Source organism: Bos grunniens, chromosome 8, assembly GCF_055505025.1.
Source record: "Bos grunniens cultivar Pamir isolate PY7600 chromosome 8, Bosgru_T2T1.0, whole genome shotgun sequence".
NCBI lineage: Eukaryota > Metazoa > Chordata > Mammalia > Artiodactyla > Bovidae > Bos > Bos grunniens.
In genome coordinates, this window is record NC_141172.1 from 109,955,167 (window position 1) to 109,973,957 (window position 18,791).

At 51.1% G+C, this 18,791-nt stretch overlaps 1 long non-coding RNA gene across 1 annotated transcript; it reads left to right on the forward strand.

Annotated features, from left to right (window-relative positions):
- Window positions 1–8,444: 8,444 nt before the first annotated feature.
- On the forward strand, window positions 8,445–10,165 carry LOC147367902 (uncharacterized). Its single transcript, XR_015169348.1, has 2 exons — window positions 8,445–8,912; window positions 9,094–10,165. It is a non-coding gene; the product is annotated as an uncharacterized LOC147367902 (long non-coding RNA).
- The last annotated feature ends 8,626 nt before the right edge of the window (window positions 10,166–18,791 follow it).

The following is an 18,791-nucleotide window of genomic DNA, read 5'->3' on the forward strand; positions in this document are numbered from 1 at the left end:
CCATGGACTGTAGTGTGCCAGGCTCCTGTGTCCATGGGCTTCCCCAGGCAAGAATACCGGAGTGAGTTGCCATGCCCCCCTCCAGGGAGCCTTCCTATCCCGGGGGTCGAGTCCATGCCTCTTGTGTCTCCTGCACTGCAGGCCAGTTCTTCACTGCTGGTGCCACCTGGGAAGCCCAGAGCCCGAGCCTACAAACCAGCTAGAAGCATGGATTTTCTGTTCAGCAAGGAAGACAGCTAGGAGTCTGTGCCTTGGGCTTCTTTGCTCCCCATCCTGACCTCTAGGCTCTACGAACATGGTTTAAAAATGGTGGATATAACGAGTACTCCCAGATCCCAGAGGTGGAAACTGGGATTCTCTCCTGAGCTGGCTTGCCTCTGCTGTCCCAACCATTCAAACTTTTTTCCCCAAGAACTGAGCCTTTCTAGGTGTTATAGTCCTGATGGGCATCGGAGGAGAAAGAGATTGCACTGCCAGGGTCATTAGCCTTCCAGAGGGTGGGAGGCGGGACGAGACTGGAGCCTAAGCATTTGGAGGACTGAGGCTGGTGGTCCTGGTAAAAATAGCAGTGAAAATATCAGTGGTTACACTTGATTTCGTAGCAGTTACTGTGACGCTGCTCTCACCTGAGCACGTCACATGCCTCGCTCGTTTACTGGTATCATCGAGAAGAGGTGAGAAAACTATTTTCTCCTCTCTAAAAGCCAGGCCCCAGATTATAGCAGTAAGTGAAGCAGACGGGGCTGCTGGTCTCACGGCCACTGGCTCCTAGAGGTGAATGCATGAGGTGTGTCCACTCTCCTGATGCCAGTCGTCCATGCTGCTTCTGTTTGTGCGTGCGTGTGTGTGTGTGCGCGCGCGGGGGGGTGGGGGTGGGGGGGCAGGGGCCTGGGGGTCGGGGCTCAGTCGTGTCCAGCTTTTTGCCACCACATGGATTGCAGCCTGCCAAGCTTCTTTGTCCACGGAATTTTCCAGGCAAGAATACTGGAGTGGGTTGCCATTTCCTACTCCAGAGGATCTTCCTGACTTAGGGATCGAACCTGCATCTCGTGTGTTTCCTGCAATGACAGGCAGATTCTTTATCACCGTGGCACTTGGGAAGCAGCAGAGTTGGAGGTGACTGAACATATTAAGTATATGCTGACTCCCTGACTAGGAATCAGACCTGTGCCCCCTGCAGTGGAAACGGAGTCTTCACCCCGGCCTGCTAGGGACAGTCCTGTTTCTGTCTGTCAGCTCTTAAGCAGGGGCCCAGAATGGGCTACTGCCTCCTCTACTCATAAACGCCAGACATTCCCCTCTTTGCCCCTATATTTCTTCTTTCCACTGCCAGCTGCAGGCTTTGTCCCTGTCTCTGTCTTTAGTAAAAACAATTAGTGAACAGCTTTCCTGCGAACATCATCTATATCTCCTCTGAAAACTTCTGATTCCTGGGCCAGGAAATTTAATTAGACAGATGATTACATGTTATCAGACATCTAGTATTGATAGCTTAGAAGAGCAAATGGTCCCGAGTTCCTCAGCCCAAGTTAAGCACCTCCCCATGGTGACTTATACACAGCTGATATCAACAATGAGACAATCTACCCAATGATCTGGTAAAACCTTTAGCCTATAAGACACATTCTTTGCTTTGATGTGATGATTTAAAATGTCCCAAGCTTCCTTCTGTTACTCTCCATCTTGTTCTTTCTATACTTGTTATAAGTGGCAATTTATAAACTATGCTTGTTTACAGGTTTTTTTTCCTGTATCACTAGAATTTGTGAATTATATGAATATAAGGAATTAAAGGTGTTAAAGTAAAGCTGTGTCTGATTTCTTTGTTATCTTTTCCCCTGACTCAGCACAGAGGCAATCAATAAATATTTGTTCAATCAATGGCTAATACTCAAGACACCATCCATAATCATTTTTACTTGAGGTAATGATCATTAATGATGATCTCACCATCGTCACAAAATATTATGTATCTTTGGCCTGATTTTTTAGGGTGTTATGAAATTAGAAATAGCATTCTAGTGAAAATTTGATAAGAAATTTGGGGTTCTTCTCTGAAAGGAGTTTCTATGCCTAGTGATTTTTCATATCTCAACAGACTTCCAGATTTTAAGGAAAGAAACAAATCACTTCAGAAGTTCTTTGAATTGTAGGCTCCAGAGCTGTCCCTAGGGGTTTTCCAACAATTTGTGGGACTGGCCACTTTGAGAGTGCCATGGAGATTCCAGTTTGTGATGGGGGTACCAATGACGCTCACGGGGATCGCGATGTGGTCCAGGCAAAGAGCTTGGCAGATAGCCCTTTGATATCGACAAGCTCTTAGGAGGCCAATGATGAGGAAGGCAGACAACTTTGGGTCTGTAATAGTCCACCTGCTGCTTCTCTTCACCACCTCTGGCCACCTGGGTGCCTTGTTCTACAAATTTGGTTTCTGTACGTGTCAAATCCGTTCTTTCAGGGACTCTTGACAATTACAAATGCTTCTGAAGGTGGATGCCCAGCCCTCCAAGGGCTTTTGCTGGGCTACAGAATGATTGCTCTTCCCTCATACTTTTGAGAGGGTGGGTTTCCCAGGCTCTTGGCTCGAGTGGAACAGGGATGACTCGATGTCCTAGCTGCAAAGCAGTCGACATCTGCCTGAGGAGGGATAAGCCTGGGGATCCTTCTCTCACTTTGTCCTGACGACTCAACCTGAGAGAGAAAAATCAGTGTGTGAGCAGAGCTCACACTCAGGAGTCAGGAGACCTGCCTCTGACGTTGATCTCAGGACAGTGGGGAACTCTGCTCCACTTTTGGGCCTCATTTTTCCCATCTGCAAAGTGGGTGGATGACCTCAGAGCAATCCTTCAGGACAAATTCCTTAGCCATTCAAACCTGGTTCTGGGGAAGGGGTGCAACTCTCCCACCTGTTAAGGGGCTGCTCCCCACCTGGACCAGGCATGTCTATAATGGATGCTAGAAGCTTCCACCAGATGCCTGGTCTTTTTGGACTCCAGACATATTTTTGGACTCCAGACACAATTTTTTTTCAAGACAAAGCAATATGAAAAACCTGATGAGTTTCTTTCAGAGCTCAAGCTAGATTAATTTACAGCACAAGAATATGGGGCAGTGAGTAACGGGCTACAAACCAGGGCTGCGACCTGTGTTCCCTCAAAGGATACCCAAGCTCGGGGCTCGGATTGTGAACACGTGGAGTTGATGCTTACTCATCTCTTCTGAGCTTCTTGTCTAAAAAGGGGAAACGGGGGCTCAGGTTGGGGAAAGAGCTTGCACAGTAAGTCAGAGTTTCGAGGCATCTTCCTCTATGTTCTGGTGTCTTTTGTCCCCAGATGTCTCAGTTATACCCCCGTCCTCTCTTGTTTCTGCATTCATTTCTCTTTGGCTGTCTCTCCACAAAACTGAGTTTCCCGAGGGCCAGAGAGCAGGGTGTATCCATCTTTGTAGGCCCCTCGTGTTCAGCCTGTCTCACACCCTAGTAAATGTCTATTAAGAGAGACTGATTAGCCATCTTAAGAGGAATGTTAGGAGAATATCCATCCTGTCTCTCACATCTGTGGGCTCCGCAAACGTAATTAAAAGTTTTCACTTCTACCAAAAATCTATTTGCTCCTTTTTATTTTTTTTCTTTTTTTTTCTTTTTTTCTTTTATTTTATTTTTAAACTTTACATAATTACATAATTGTATTAGTTTTGTATTTGCTCCTTTTTAGAAGAGCCATAGTATAGACATTTAGCCACATTTTCTGTGGAGATCATTGCCTCAAGCGTTTTGGAGCTAGAATGCAGGAATTTTTTAAATGCAAAATCAAATAATACACAAGAAAAGCTAGTCTGTCTGGCTCCCATCCTTGGTTGCTCTCTTCTGTAACCAGCATCCGGCTATACAGACAGAGGGCCGTGGGGAGGGCCCTTGGGCCTCTCCAGCCCCTCTGATTACTGAAACCGGAGCCGCCTGGGGAGGCCAGGGCCTGGCAGCAGCTCTCGCAGGGTCCTGCCTCTCCGTTCACAGAGAACGTGTCTGCGCACGAGCGCTCCCAAGCCACCCTGGAGTCCCTCCAAGGACAGGCCTGGAGGCTGGCCAAGGGGAGGGTGCTCCTGGAAAGGACACATCTCTGGGAAGCAGAACCATGGCATACAGGCACACACACACAGATGCTCACAGGATGGCCAGATCTTCCAAGGTTTCTAGAGAAATTGTAAATCTGGATTTTTACGTGTAATAGCTTAAATTTTAGAACGCTCCCGAAAGCCAAGCCCTAACCAAATGAGCATCCTCACAAACCGTCTCTGAGGGCCACGATATGCAGCCTCTGGTAGAGCCCAGCACATCGCACACACGGCCTAAGCAGGTGAGCTACCAGCCTGCACGAAGCTCATTGGGCTGCACATGCCACGTGTGCTTATCCAGGTGCACATCTTGCGCAGGATCGACAGGAGTCACCCGACATTTGCACACGGGGGGACGGGGGCGCCTGGCGGGCTGCCGTCCATGGGGTCACACAGAGTCGGACACGACTGAAGCAACTTAGCAGCAGCAGCTGTCTCCTAGGACGTCCACTTTCCAGCTAAGGAGACTGAGTGTCAGCGGTCTCCAGGGCCACGTCGCTGGTGGCTGCCTGGTGTTGGCTGCCCACTCACCTCCGGGATGTCTGCGTGCTCAGTTGTGTGCAAATCTGCAGCCAGGCTCCTCCATCCATGGGACTCTCCAGCAAGAATACTGGAGCGGGTTTCATTTCCTTCTCCAGGGGATCGTCCCGACCCAGGGATCGAACCCCACGTCTTCTGTGTCTCCTGCATTGCAGGTGGGTTTTTACCTGCTGAGCCATCAGGGAAGCCTGAACTGGAATGCCGGCTACTCTGCACCCCCCTAAACTCGGCTCTGAGTTCAGGGGCTGTGTGCCGGCTACTCTGCACCCTCGTAAACTCAGCTCTGAGTTCAGGGGCTGTGTGCTGGCTACTCAGCACCCTCCTAAACTCGGCTCTGAGTTCAGGGCTGTGTTCTATTTGTTGTTGCATCCTCATCACCCAACAGACTGTACAAGGTGTTTAATAAACACTTGTGGGATTGCCTACAGGCGCACAAATGCATATAGACGCAAGCGGATGTAAACCCACAGAGTCACGCCCCCTCGCCCCCAGCACCGCCCAGGAAGAGCTTACCGCTGCGGAGCGCTCCCAGAGGCACATGCCCACCCCAGCTCCCACCTCCCAAAACAGGCCTCCCCAGTCCCCCAGCTTTGCCCAAAGCCTTCGCATATTGTTTCCTGGAAATCTTGAGGCGGCTGTGGTGTTCTTTTCCCCTAACTCAGGAGACAACTCAGCAGTTCTGTTTTTCGAAGTCTGGGACTCATAAACCTGGAATCCTTTCTTCGATTTTTCCACTAGAATTTTCCTTGGCTGGGTGCCTCTCCCCAGGGCCCCGGCCAGGAGGTCACACTCAGAGCGCCCTCTGCTGGGCACCGTCCTCCCAACCTAGTGGGCACTTCCAGAGCGGGTACCTGTCCAGTTACAACTGCTTTCCAGATGGGGACACTGAGTCAGGTGGGAGCACTGCCGAGAGGTGCTGGGGGGTGGGGCTGTGGACTCCCTCTAAGCACGTGCCAGGGCGTGCTACTACTAAGCGCTTTGTGATTTTTTTTTTTTTGGAAAATAATAGAAGAAAGAGCTCCCAGAGCTCAGACATGGCAGAGAAAGGCCCTCCGCTCTCCCCGGGGCCTGCATGTGGAGCAGATGGCAGAGGTTGGGAACCTGTTCAGATTCAACTTCCTCCTTGAGTCCCCACCGTGTTTGGTAGGCGAGGAAATCGAGACACAGAGAGATGCTGGGGGGAGGAGGGGGCAGATTTCTTGAGCATCTGCGGCGTGCTAGCTGTGCTGACAACCTCTCGTTTAATCTTCCCAGCAACCTTGTGAGGTAGGTGGTGGTGCTTCCGTTTTACAGATGAAGACAGAGCTGAGTGAGGTCTCAAGATCAGAAAAGAAGGGGAGAGCTGGGATTGTATCCAAGCCCACTGTTTTTTTGGCCGTGCAGCCTTCTGGATTTTTCCCATTTGGCTCCCGAGGGCCCAAGGCGGGGCCTCTGTGGCTGGGCTCATCAAGGCAAGGTTTCCGTGGCCCTTCTGCTCGTGGAGGGAAGCCCTTCTCCTCAGCCCCTTCCAGAGGGCAGTGTTGGGCACCCTGGGGAGATGGGTTGACCGGCCCCATCAGGCTTCAAGCTGAGAATTCCAGGGCTTGGAGGAGGGTGCTGGCAGCTGTGCCAAGGCCCCTTAACTAACAGGGAAAACAGGATTGGATGTCTTTATAAACTGAACTTGTGAGAGGTTCCAAAGGGTAAGGGTTTTCCTGGAAAAGAAAGCAGGTCCTGGAAGGTTTTTGTTTTGTTTTTCTTCTTAATGGGGCCCTAGTTAATGACTCAAGGAAATGAAGAACACATTTCACCGGGAATTAGTCACTGCCCTTCCCAACCCTCCATCCTGCTGCCCTTTCCAAAGCTTCCAAAACTTCTCACTTCCGGCAGGAAAAAAGCCAGACCCCTTGTTTTGTTCATCTTTGGTCCGGCTTGGCCTTAACCTCTGTGTGTCGCGCTGAAGGAAGCCGCCCAGGGGTCTCTGTGCACTCTTCCTTCCGTTTCCCTGCTCGGCATTTGCTCTCATTACTAAGACTGCATTTTGGCTTGTCCTGATCTCAGCCATTCTTTAAGAGCCAACTAAGAAGCTGCCTTCTTCATGGAGCCTTCTCCACTGTGCCCAGGGGGAACCATCTTGCCTTGTGCTAACGGATGCCGGCAGTAGCCCTCCTAACCATCCGAGACCCTGGGCACACGTGAATGTGTGCTGGGGGGGCGGTGCACCGCCCGGAGGCAGGGAGCTGTAGAAAGAGCCCTGAGATTCTTTATTCTCTCATCGTGTCTGACTCTGCAGCCCCAGGGACTGTAGTCTGCCAGGCTCCTCTGTCCATGGGATTCTCCAGGTATGAATACTGGAGTCGGGTGCCATGCCTTTCTCCAGAGGACCTTCCCAACCCAGGGATCGTCTCATGCATTGGCAGGTGGGTTCTTTACCACTAGCGCCATCTGGGAGGCCCATAGAAAGATCCCTGAGACCTCCTAGTCTTTCATTAGGAGATTACGAATGTGTTGAAGACAGCTGCTTCTCAAGTCAACAGAAAAGAACTTTACGCAGTCTACTTGTAGAGTGTGAGACGTATCTACAGGGGTTTGAGATGCGGAGGCACATGGACTCATCTGACACCCACCGGAGACATTGAGGAGATGAGAGATGAAAGTTGTGTGAGACAAGACAAGACAAGGAAGAGACACTGCTGCTCAGATCAGCCTGAACTCCCAAAGTCAGTGTATGCACAGGATGCCATTCCTGTTGACTAGACAAGGGACAGGCACAGGAAGGGCTGACGAGAAGGCCTCTCTGGCCTGTCCAACAGGGGGACGGGTACCATTGATTCTTAGGGCTTCAGAAGGGCTCACCCGTGGGATACAAGATCATGTGGTACTTGTGTAAGGCTGAGAGGTCCTCAGAGCTTGGATGTGCCCACATGAAAGTCAGCTTTAACGCCAGCTTAAGACAGGGCCTTCCCTGGTGGCCCAGGGGTTAAGAATACGTCTTTCGATGCCGGAGACACGGGTCTATCCCTGGTCAGGGAACTAAGATCCCGCATGTTTCAGGTCAACTAAACCCGTGCGCTGCAGCTGCTGAGCCTGCTCGCTCTAGAGCCGTGGGCAACGCGACAGACACCGGCACGCTGCGACGAAGACAGTGCAGCCAGAGAGAGCCGTCTCACCACAGGACTGTCCAGGACGTCTCTCCTGCTCCCCTTACTCTCCTCTTCTCGCTGCCGACCTTAGCCCTGGAGAGGTCAGAGGTCAGAGGTCAGCTCGCAAACTGGGGAGCGCAGTCTGGAGAAGGGGAGGCGGCGGTCCATGCCCCCATTCCCAGCTATAGTGGTCCCAGCTGCAGCAAGCCCTGACTGGGAGAAAAGACTGGACTTTAAATCAAGTTTGGATTTTGCTTTTGCATGGGACTGATTCAGAGAAGGCGATGGCACCCCACTCCAGTACTCCTGCCTGGAAAATCCCATGGACAGAGGAGCCTGGTGGGCTACAGTCCAAGGGGTCGTGAAGAATCGGACATGACTGAGCGACTTCACTTTCACTTTTCACTTTCCTGCATTGGAGAAGGAAATGGCAACCCACTCCAGTGTTCTTGCCTGGAGAATCCCAGGGACGGGGGAGCCTGGTGGGCTGCCGTCAGTGGGGTCGCACAGAGACGGACACGGCTGACGCGACTTAGCAGCAGCCTCGTGGGACTGATTTTCAGAGTTTGTTGAGTGACTGAAGGGACCACAGGAGTTTCTTATGTCCTGAGAATGAGCAGATGATCAGAAAAGTTGTAGGATGTGTGAATTTTTATCAAAGGTCAGGAAAAGGGCTTCTCTCCCTTCCCTCTGCGCACACGTATAGCGCGGGGTGGGAGACAAAGGGAAGTTGCTTATGATTACGAACTTCAAGCCTTGTTCACTGTGGGTGTTGATCACATTTGCCGTTGTAAATGGGTTGTTGTCTTCCATCGTGTTTTTCTAATTGGTGGTATTTTCTCTATCGCTTCCAAACAACAAAGTCCCTGTGCGCCCCTCAGGTGAAGCCACTTAACCATTGCCTGAACGTTCAGCTGTGTCTCAGGCTTCACATCCTGACCTAGCGGAGATCTGACGGCGCCTCACAGCCACAGGTGGAGGGACTCAGTATCCAAGCACCTTTCCTGCTAGTCACTATGCCTGCCAGTCAAGCTCTGCACATGGCTGGCTTCCTTCTGGAGTCTGGGTTTCCCTCTCTGTGTGTTTCTGTCTTCTTTTAAGGACCACAGTCACATTGCAGGAGAGACCCACCCTCCTCCAGTATGACCTCATCTTACCGGGACTAATGACCCCTGCAACAATCCTATTTCCAACCCTATTTCCACTCTGAGGTGCTGGGTGGGGGAGGATGCCGACGGATCTTTTAGGGGAGACACAGTTCAACCCACCACATCTTTCTTTCTCATTTTCCTAAGTTTGCATTTTCTCCTGCCTCCCCCAGGTGTGTAAACGGCGCCTGCAGCAGCCTGAGCCAAGAACCCCGAGTGAAGCTCGAGTCCTCTGCGCTCAGCAACCCCGTCCCAACACCTTCAGCAAGCTCTTTCAGCCCTAGCTCCAAAAATATCCCGGACCCATCCGCGGCTCTTCATCTCCACCATTCTGGTTGAAGCTGCTTGCACTTCTTGCCAAGACAGCTGCAGTCGCCTGAGCCGGTCTCCCTCCCTGCCCCCTTTTGTCTGAAGCGGTCTTAGCCGCTTTGTTTACTGCTCCCTACTGACAAATCCAAACACCTCACTCCTGCTTACAAAACCCCACTGATCTGCTCCCTCCCTCCTCCGACCTCATTTCCCGTCGCTCGCTTGCTTTGATCCGTAGCCTGCTTGCAGTTCCCTGGGTCACCGGCCTCCTTTCTGGAACGATCTCCTCTAGGTCTTTGTGAGACCACCCCTTCTTGTCTGAGACTCTCAGCTTAAACGTCATCTTATTTAGTGACATCTAAGAGAACTTCCCCAACCGCCCCATCATCAAACCAGTCAATCCAAAAGAAAATCAACCCGGAATATTCACTGAAAGGACTGACGATGAAGCTGAAGCTCCAATCCTTTGGCCACCTGATGCGAAGAACTGACTCATTGGAAAAGATCCTGATGCTGGGAAAGATTGAGGGCAGGAAGAGAAGAGGGTGACAGAGGATGAGATGGTTGGATGGCATCACCGACTCGATGGACATGAGGCTCCAGGAGATGGTGGAGGACAGGGAAGCTGGCGTGCTGCAGTCCCTGGGGTCGCAGAGTCAGACACAACTTAGCGACTGGACAATGACCACAAAGAGAACCCCGACCACCCCATCGAGAGCAGTCACTTGGTTTTTCTCCATTGCTGACCTTTAATTCCCTGCAGAGAATTTAGTAAATAGATTATTTTTCTCATTTATGTGGATATTTATTGTCCTTCTCCCCAGAATTCCTAGGAAAGCAGGGACCTTGTTTATCTTGATTACACCATCTAGAACTGTGTCTGGCACATAGAAATAACTCCGTAAATATTTACTGAATAAATAATCCTGCATAGACGATCTTTGTGTATGAACTTTTTTCTCCCCCTACTTTTGGGAATTTATATAAATAATCCAGCAGGAGGAAGATTACTGGATCAAGGGATGTAAACATATCTTGGCTCTTGGAATGTATCGTCAAATAGGTTTGCCAAGATGTTGGGTCAGTGTTCATTTGTTAGGCATCCTTCTGAATCCCCAGTGCCAAGGCAGTGATTTCTGGTATGCGGGGGAGGCAGGGAGAGAGGGCATGTGCCAGAAATGGGGGTGGGGGCAAGTCGGAGCTGGGGTCGGGGCCTTCGGTGGCCGCAGCAGCAGTGATCAGCCAGCCGGCCGGCCCCTCCCCAGCGCCTGTGTGCAGGGGTGACCGCCTGGCCTTTGCAGGCCAGCCTGGGGCGGGCAGGGCTTTCGGCTGTGTGAATGTGGGTCTTGTGTGGGAGCCATGGTGGGCAGAAGGTACCCCTGCCCTTCAGGGAGGCAGGCCTGGGGAGCTGTGAGGGGTGAGAAGCTGAGGACGCAGAGTGGGGCTCGGACTCAGTTCTGGAGGCCCCTTTGCCTAGGCTATTCCTGGGCTGGAGCTTTCCTGCTCGGGACACTGAACACCAGGAAATACGAGTCGCTCTACTAAACACCCGCCTACAGGGACACAGACACCTGTCTCAGGACTTTCACGCACAGCCAGGCCCGTGCGTTTGTGCCTTGCCCGGTCTGGAAGAATTGCTACAGGAGCTAAAGCAGCAGTTGTCTGTAAGATTCTCGAAATACAGGACCAGAAGGGCATCATCCAGGCTGGGCCGTTATCAGGCCTCGTCCATATTCCTCATGGGACTGTAAGCTTCCTGAGGGCAGAGACCAAACTTGAGGCAGAATTAGTGCTAATGAGTCAGCCTGTCTGAGTTCTAAATCCCTGCTCCACCACTTACTGGACCAAGCTATTTAACCTCTTTGTCCTTGGTTTATTCCTCTGTACCAAACTCCGGGGGTTGTTTGTGGATTCATTAAGCAGATGAATGTGACCAACACCTCCCAGTCCCTAACACAGCAGGCTCTTGGTGGTAAAAGGGTTAATTGAGGCCCAGACCTGCTCCGGCCACATTCTACAAAGGCGATTTAGTTTTCTTTTAGCATTCCCTACCTCCTCTTTTTTCTCAAGCCCTCTTTCTCTTTGAAGCTCTGTGTTTCTCTTGTCCCCAGAATCCCTCGGAGTTTTCTGCAAGGCCTTGGGCACAATGGTTCTCAACTAAAGTGCTGGCTGATAACAGTTGCTTCTGTTCATGCGGGAATCCCTGACTTTATGGAACAATCTGGAACCGTGTTAGGTCCAAGAACCAGCGCCACAGGCATCACCTGGGGGAGACAGAGTCTCCGGCCACCCCAGACCTACAAAATGAAACTCTGCATTTCACGAGCTCTAGAACAACACTTCTTTAATTTTAATGTACCTATGATATTTTCCTGAAGATGTTTAAAATATAGATTTCGGTACTCCCTTCTAGGGTTTCTGATTCAGTCGGTCTGAGGTGGTGACTGAGAATGCGTATTTCAGCACTTTGAAAATCCTGCTGTAAGACTGCCAGCCTGCGGAGCCAAAGGAATGAAGCTCTAACAGGGAAATCTGACAGACTGGGGACGATGGCGGTAGCAGACCCTCTCTCAGTCTTTCAGAAGCTCGCCAGGCAGTCTTTGCCGGTGGTATCTTCACACAAAGATGCTTTTGATTGTTAATGCCATTACCACGTTTGTTCAAAATTCTACGGCTTAAAAGTTCTCTCACTTTTTGATCTAATTTCATCCTGCAACAACCCTGTCCATTGGGCCGGCTGAAATGAGAACCTCACTTCCAAAACAGAACAGACGCACAGGAAGCTGTGTGACTTAGAGACCGCAGCCAGCTGGCCCCCACAGGGCAGCTTTTACTTCTTCCCCATGGTAACCACTTCTTTCTCTGTGTCCATCTCTTACACACACACACACACGCTGTAGTCACATGGAACAGGCTGTTGCTTTAGCTGTGTCTGACTCTTTGTGACCCTATGGGTGGTAGCCCGCCAGGCTCCTCTGTGCATGAGATTGTTCAGGCAAGAATACTGGAGTGGGCTGCCATGCCCGCTCCCGACCCAGGAATAGAACCCGTGTCTCTGAAGTCTCCTGCATTAGCAGGTGGGTTCTTTCACACTAGCGCCACCTGGGAAGCCCAGTCAAACGGAGAGGCTGCTGTGATTTCCACACCCAACATCTAATTACGGAGCAAGCCACAATTTGACCTCTGCCTTTAGAGTTGGTAGGAGCTGGCAAGAGGAGGAGAAATGACCACCAACCCTGTCCCCTGGCCACAGCTCCTTTCTCTATTCTCAGAAACGAGGGTTCAGTCCTGACTCTAATTTCCGAAAGCTTCTATGTTTGGAAAAAAGTTTATTAAGCCATATAATTCTTTCCTCAGCTCCCATTTCCTTGTCTTAGTCAGCTTCAACCCCCCTTTCCACCCACCCCCAGCAGTGTCAAAACACTCACACACGTAGACACACACATCTCCAGCCAAATGAAAATCACTCTTTCCAGGACAGTTCTGGTTCCTCTCATCTCATCTGCTAGCGATGTGAGCCCTGGACCCCAGCCCCTGGCTCCGGACTCTGCCCTCCTGCCCCTTTGGCCCAGCCGGTGGGAACAGACCCCAGGTGCTGGTATGGGGAAGCGGAGCCTGGCACTCTGGTCCGGCCCTGATTCCCTCGTGGGATCCTGGGAGAGTCCCTGCTCTTCCCTGGCTTGTTTCCTCCTCTGTGAAACGGGGAGAGCTTGATTAGATGATCTCTAGGGAGGCTTTAACTTTAGGACTTTATGATTCTGTGTAGGAAGCTCACAAAGGAAAAAGCGTCACCTCTACTGGTAACTTAAATTCCTTGAGGCAACGTAGGAGGACCTGCCAACCCAGAGTTCTGCCAGCTGTGTTTTCTCCGCGTGGAAGCTGATTCCAGGATCCATTTTACAAAGCTCTGACGTGTTCCCACTGCCCCAGGACCCTGTACCCAGAGCCCTCATCTGCCTCACCTGCGGTCCCAGCACAGGGACGGCTCGGAGCCTCCAATGAACACACATCGCTGAGGCCCAGGGAGGCAGAAGCTTTGCCAGGATTACACAGTGACCACGCTGCTCTCCCTTCCTGTGTGGGAAAAAGCAGTCAGCTCAGAGGCTAGAAGCAGGGTCCCTGGAGCCCCAGAGATGCACATCTGAGCCGTGGCCCTGCCACTTGTAAAGGTATGAGACCCGGGGCCAATTACTCAGCCTCCTGTGGCCGCAGCTGTTTCCTTCCTAAAGATGATGACCATCCTCACACGATGGGTGTGAGACGTTGAGAGGATACTCCACGAAATGCAATCGGCAGGATGCCAGGCAAGAACCTTGCTGGTGCATCCCTTGTCGTGGGCCAGGACTGTATTGTCAGCAACTGCAAGTTACACTGAGTGTGCCAGGCCCCGTGCCCATCACTCCATGTGCAAGCTCTGTGTTACCTCACTTACGTCTCACAGAAAGCCTCTCAAGGGGGAACTGTTTTCGGATGTGAACACGGGGGCTTGAGGAAGGAAAGCAGATGTTTTCCTTTCTATCAACGGTCTCTCAGAGCCGCAGGGACGTTGGACATCACTGGGGCCAGCCTCCTACTTTGAATGCTTCTGCGGCATCCCTGGACGGCGGAACTGATGGGGAGCCTGGTCCCCCCTGGAGAGCCTAGTTTATGTTTGAACGGCTCTGGCTCCAAGAAAACGCTTCCTTACAGAGAGCCCCACTCGACTTCTCCGTAACCTCCGCACATCTGCACCGTGGGAACAACGCTGAGCAGAGTCAGAGGCCTCGGGCTGAGCAGCGCCGTGACCACGGCAGCCGCTCTTCTGGGCCCGTTTCCCAGGTGAGAATGAAGGAAGTGGAGGAGGTAAGCTCTAGGTCCTTCCTATTTTGGACATTTTAGGATCCTATAACTCCTGATGGTGTAGGTAATAGACAATGTGTCTGATTATAATGACGGAACCAGTGAAGGAGGGGACACCAAGCTCCAAGGAGCAGATCAGCTTCTGCCAACATGTCTGTCAGGGTGGGCACCACGCCAGCTGAGAAGAATCCAGAAGGTTCTTAGAAACGGAGCTCTCAACTTATCCTCCTGTCCTTAAAACCCTGTCCCTCTTCCCTCCCATCTCTTCCTACCCGCCACCCTCTCTGCTTCATTTTTTCCTTTCTTCCTCCTAACTTCCCTTCTTTCTGAGTCAGAGGCATAAAGGGATAATTGAATCTCAACTCAAAGTTAAAAAGATCAGGCCACTGGTGACAAGGTACTCACATCACATTAAACCCGCAGAATCCATCTGATTTCAGGACTAGGAAAACCCTAGGATGCAGAGTTGCTTTGTATCTCTGAGAACCTTCCAGATTTGGCTGCTAAATTTCCAGCTCTGAGACAGAGGTTTTCAGTCACAAGGTCAATGCATGGACTTGCAGGGGCCTCAGAAATAGCATGCGGATTTGTGTACTATGCGCACACATGCATCTTAAAGAAATTGTTTTTGGCTGCACCTTGCCGAATGCGTGATCTTAGTTCCCAGTCCAGGGATCAAACCCATGCCCCCTGCAGTGGAAGGTGAAATCCTACCCACTGGACTGCCAGGGAGCCCGCGTGTGCATTTTCTAGGAAGAAGGGTCTGAAAGGGAAGAGCCGCCCTGACAGCTGGGCCCTGGTGTCCTTTGGACCCGGCCTGGTCCTCAGAGTCTGATGTCACAGAACATCAGCATCAGACCAAATGAATCTTCACACAAAAAAAGACTGCTCCTTAATCATGTTTGAGCAGAGGATAAAACAAGCACGTAATCCAAATCACGAAAAGTGACCAAATATCCCCCTTTCCCGTCTTACATAAGGGTGACTGCTCCTTCTTTTCCTCCTAATTAGACAACAACCAGTGCCCCCCAATCACAGGATTACCCCTGCTTGCCGGCGGCATCCAACCCGGAGCCAAGTCCACTTCCCTGAGCCCTCCCCAAATAATCCAGCACAAGCCCAAATCCTATAACAAGCTCTTTCTAACATCTTTTGAGAAGCTCTGGAAACTCAGCTTTGTTTAATCACCATCAGCTTCTGCCTGGTTTTCAGCAGTAGCCTAGCTGGTCAGTTTTTACCATCGCCTCATTTTCAATGCTGCAGTTACCGTTGTCCTTCTAACAGATAAGACAGACCACGTCACTGCTCTGCTCCAAACCCTGCCCTCTGCGTAGGATTAGCAGCACCCCATCCGTGACCAGCATGCTCTTGTCCCTGTGACCTCTCTGACCTCAGCTCCACCAGCCTCACCTCTGCCTCATCTGCTCCTGCTACGTTGGCCTCCCTGCTCTCCCCGGAGCACCCCGGCTGAGCTCCTGCCTCAGGCTCAGGCATGTTCCCTCTGCCTGGAACACTCAGTCTTCAGATCACCACGTGGCTCCCTCTTTCACCTTGCTTGAGTCTCACTGCTCCCTGAAGCCCACCCTGACCTCACTGCTCTACTACGACGCAGCCCCTCTCTCCACCACTCCCAGGCTCCTTTGCTCTGCTCTGCTTTTTCTTTTTCTCACAGCTCTTTTATCACCTGATATTCAAACTCAGTCCCCTAATGACTGATCATTATTTACCATGCACCTCCTCTCATTGGAATCCAAGTTCCACAAGGGCAAGGATCTAGGGAACTGGAGCCCAACCTTCGATGACCAGTCAGTACATATTTTTCTGGATGTTGCTGAATAAATTAGCATCACAAGGGCTGGAAAGTAAAACTGAGCATGACTTTGGCTTAGATCCCTCCCCGGGAAATCAGGAGTCAGGCTGCCCGCTTTAAGCTTGGCGGGTTGTCAGTTCCACATATTTTCTTAAGACAGGGTTTCCTAAACTTCAAGTGTATGCATGCCAACCTCATGATTTTTGCCCTAGGAACAACCTAGACTTTTATTTACTTAAAAACTTTTCCTTAAATAGACTTTTTGACAAATACATTTATTTTCAAAGAAAATTTTATATCATGGCTTTGATGTGCTAGTTGTATATTTTTTTCTAACACATGTTAAAATAAGCATATAGCTGTTTACCACCTAAATTGTCTTGCTTACCTCTAGTGGAAAACTGCCTTATGCTTTTTCCTTTAACCAGAAAAGTCCCCCATGTCTCTCCATGTGCCGTATGCTCTGTCGTGTCTGACTCTTTGTGACCCCGTGGACTGTAGACCTTCAGGCTCCTCTGTGGAATTTTCCAGGCAAGAATACTGCAGTGGGTCGCCATTTCCTTCTCCAGGGGATCTTTCTGACTCAGGGATCAAACTCACATCTCCTGTGTCTCCTGCATTGCAGGTGGATTCTTTATCTGCTGAGCCATTGGGGTATTCTTGCCTGGGAAATCCCACAGACAGAGGAGCCTGGCAGGCTGCAGTCCATGTGGTTGCAAAGAGTTGAACATGACGTAGCAGCAAAACAGCAGCATACCTCTTCAGTTCAGTTCAGCTCAGTCACTCAGTCGTGTCCGACTCTTTGCGACCCCACGAATCTCAGCACGCCAGGCCTCCCTGTCCATCACCAACTCCCAGAGTTCACTCAGACTCACGTCCATCAAGTCAGTGATGCCATCCAGCCATCTCATCCTCTGTCGTCCCCTTCTCCTCCTGCCCCCAATCCCTCCCAGCATCAGGGTCTTTTCCAATGAGTCAGCTCTTCGCATGAGGTGGCCAAAGTACTGGAGTTTCAGCTTCAGCATCAGTCCTTCCAAAGAAATCCCAGGGCTGATCTTCAGAATGGACTGGTTGGATCTCCTTGCAGTCCAAGGGACTCTCAAGAGTCTTCTCCAACACCACAGTTCAAAAGCATCAATTCTTTGGCGCTCAGCCTTATTCACAGTCCAACTCTCACATCCATACATGACCATTGGAAAAACCATAGCCTTGACTAGATGGACCTTTGTTGGCAAAGTAATGTCTCTGCTTTTCAATATGCTATCTAGGTTGGTCATAACTTTCCTTCCAAGGAGAAAGCGTCTTTTAATTTCATGGCTGCAGTCACCATCTGCAGTGATTTTGGAGCCCAGAAAAATAAAGTCTGACACTGTTTCCCCATCTATTTCCCATGCATACCTCTTACCAGCTTCTAATACACTGTGTCTCTCTCTACCTTTCCAAAAGTCCTCCAGAAAGCCTCTGGAAGTTCCTCCAACTCATATGCTCACTCACTTCTCTGAGCTCCCTTTACATTTACAGGAAGACATACATGCCTGACATGTGGACGCTGACATGCCATGCAGTCTTGTCTTCCGTTTCATAACAAAAGATGATAGCGTTTCTTCTTGGGGCTCTGGATAAAAGAGGCATTAAGGTGTTTGACTCCCCTGATGCACAGGCCATCCAAAGGATGAAGAGGCTTGTCCCAAGCCCCTGCCAGGGTTAGAATCCGCCAGCACTTGTTGCAGAGAAGGCAATGGCACCCCACTCCAGTGTTCTTGCCTGGAGAATCCCAGGGACGGGGGAGCCCGGTGGGCTGCCATCTCTGGGGTCACACAGAGTCGGACACGACTGGAGCGACTGAGCAGCAGCAGCAGCAGCAGCAGCACCTGTTGAGTCCTTGGAATGTGTTGGCAGTAAGCCAGGCACAGGACACAGCAGGAGAGAGAGGACCCAGACTTTGCCCACCTGGAGCTAACAGCGAGGCCAGGAGGCTGGCTGCACACCGAGCAAGCAAATAACTGCAAGAGCCTGAGAAGAGGAGTACAGGGTTGAGGAGGGGCCCCAGCTGTGAGAAGGGCCACAAAAGCCTCCAACAGGACGTATGTCTAAGTCCTTAGGAGTTTGCTGAAGAGGGGCTGGTGGGTTCTTCAGCGGAGCCAGGCTCACTCACAAAGGCCTGCTTTGAAGTTTGGAAGTTCAGCTGCTTTGTGAGTTAATTAGGCCGCCCAGGCCGACCTACTTGAAACAGTGCTCAAGGAGAAGGCGGAGACTCTGGGGCCGCGGGGAGGTTACTGCAGAGGTCCTGACGCCCGGCCTTCAGCAAGAAGGTGACCGGAGGCGCCGCAGACCTGCTCTGGGGGCCCCTCACCCCTTGTTGGCAGCGAGTTGGGGCATATTGGACACAAGGGTTGTTTTTGCCAAGGGAGTGCCTTCAACGTGAGTTCTGACATTTACAAAAATAAATCCTTAGTTCCTTGAAGCTGGAAAATCTTAGTTTAACGTACGAGGCACAGTGCAAGGCCTTGTGTAGCTTCGTGAGGCTAACTGGTAAGGCGCGGGTTTCTCAAAAACGGGATGCATTTCAGTCACTGCTGCCATTCCATCCAGGGTTTGTTTCCTTGTGACACTTCAGCGGGGCTGGTTAAACTATAGCTAAAGAAGAAAGACACTCCACCTGCGTCCTGCCTTGCTCTTAGGAAATCAAACCTGACAAGCGATGGGATGGGGCAGTGAAGTGGAAGAGGGAGGTGTTTGGACTGTGAGCAAGCCTTGGGGTTTGGTCTCCCCCTCTGGCCCTTACTAGGCTGGGCAAATTGCTTCCTTTTCTGAGCCTCAAATTCCTCATCCTCAAAGCCCTTTGGGTCCTTAGCCTCCAAGTCTTCTTGGAATGGGGGCAATAATAATTCTCGTACTCCATGAGATTCTGGA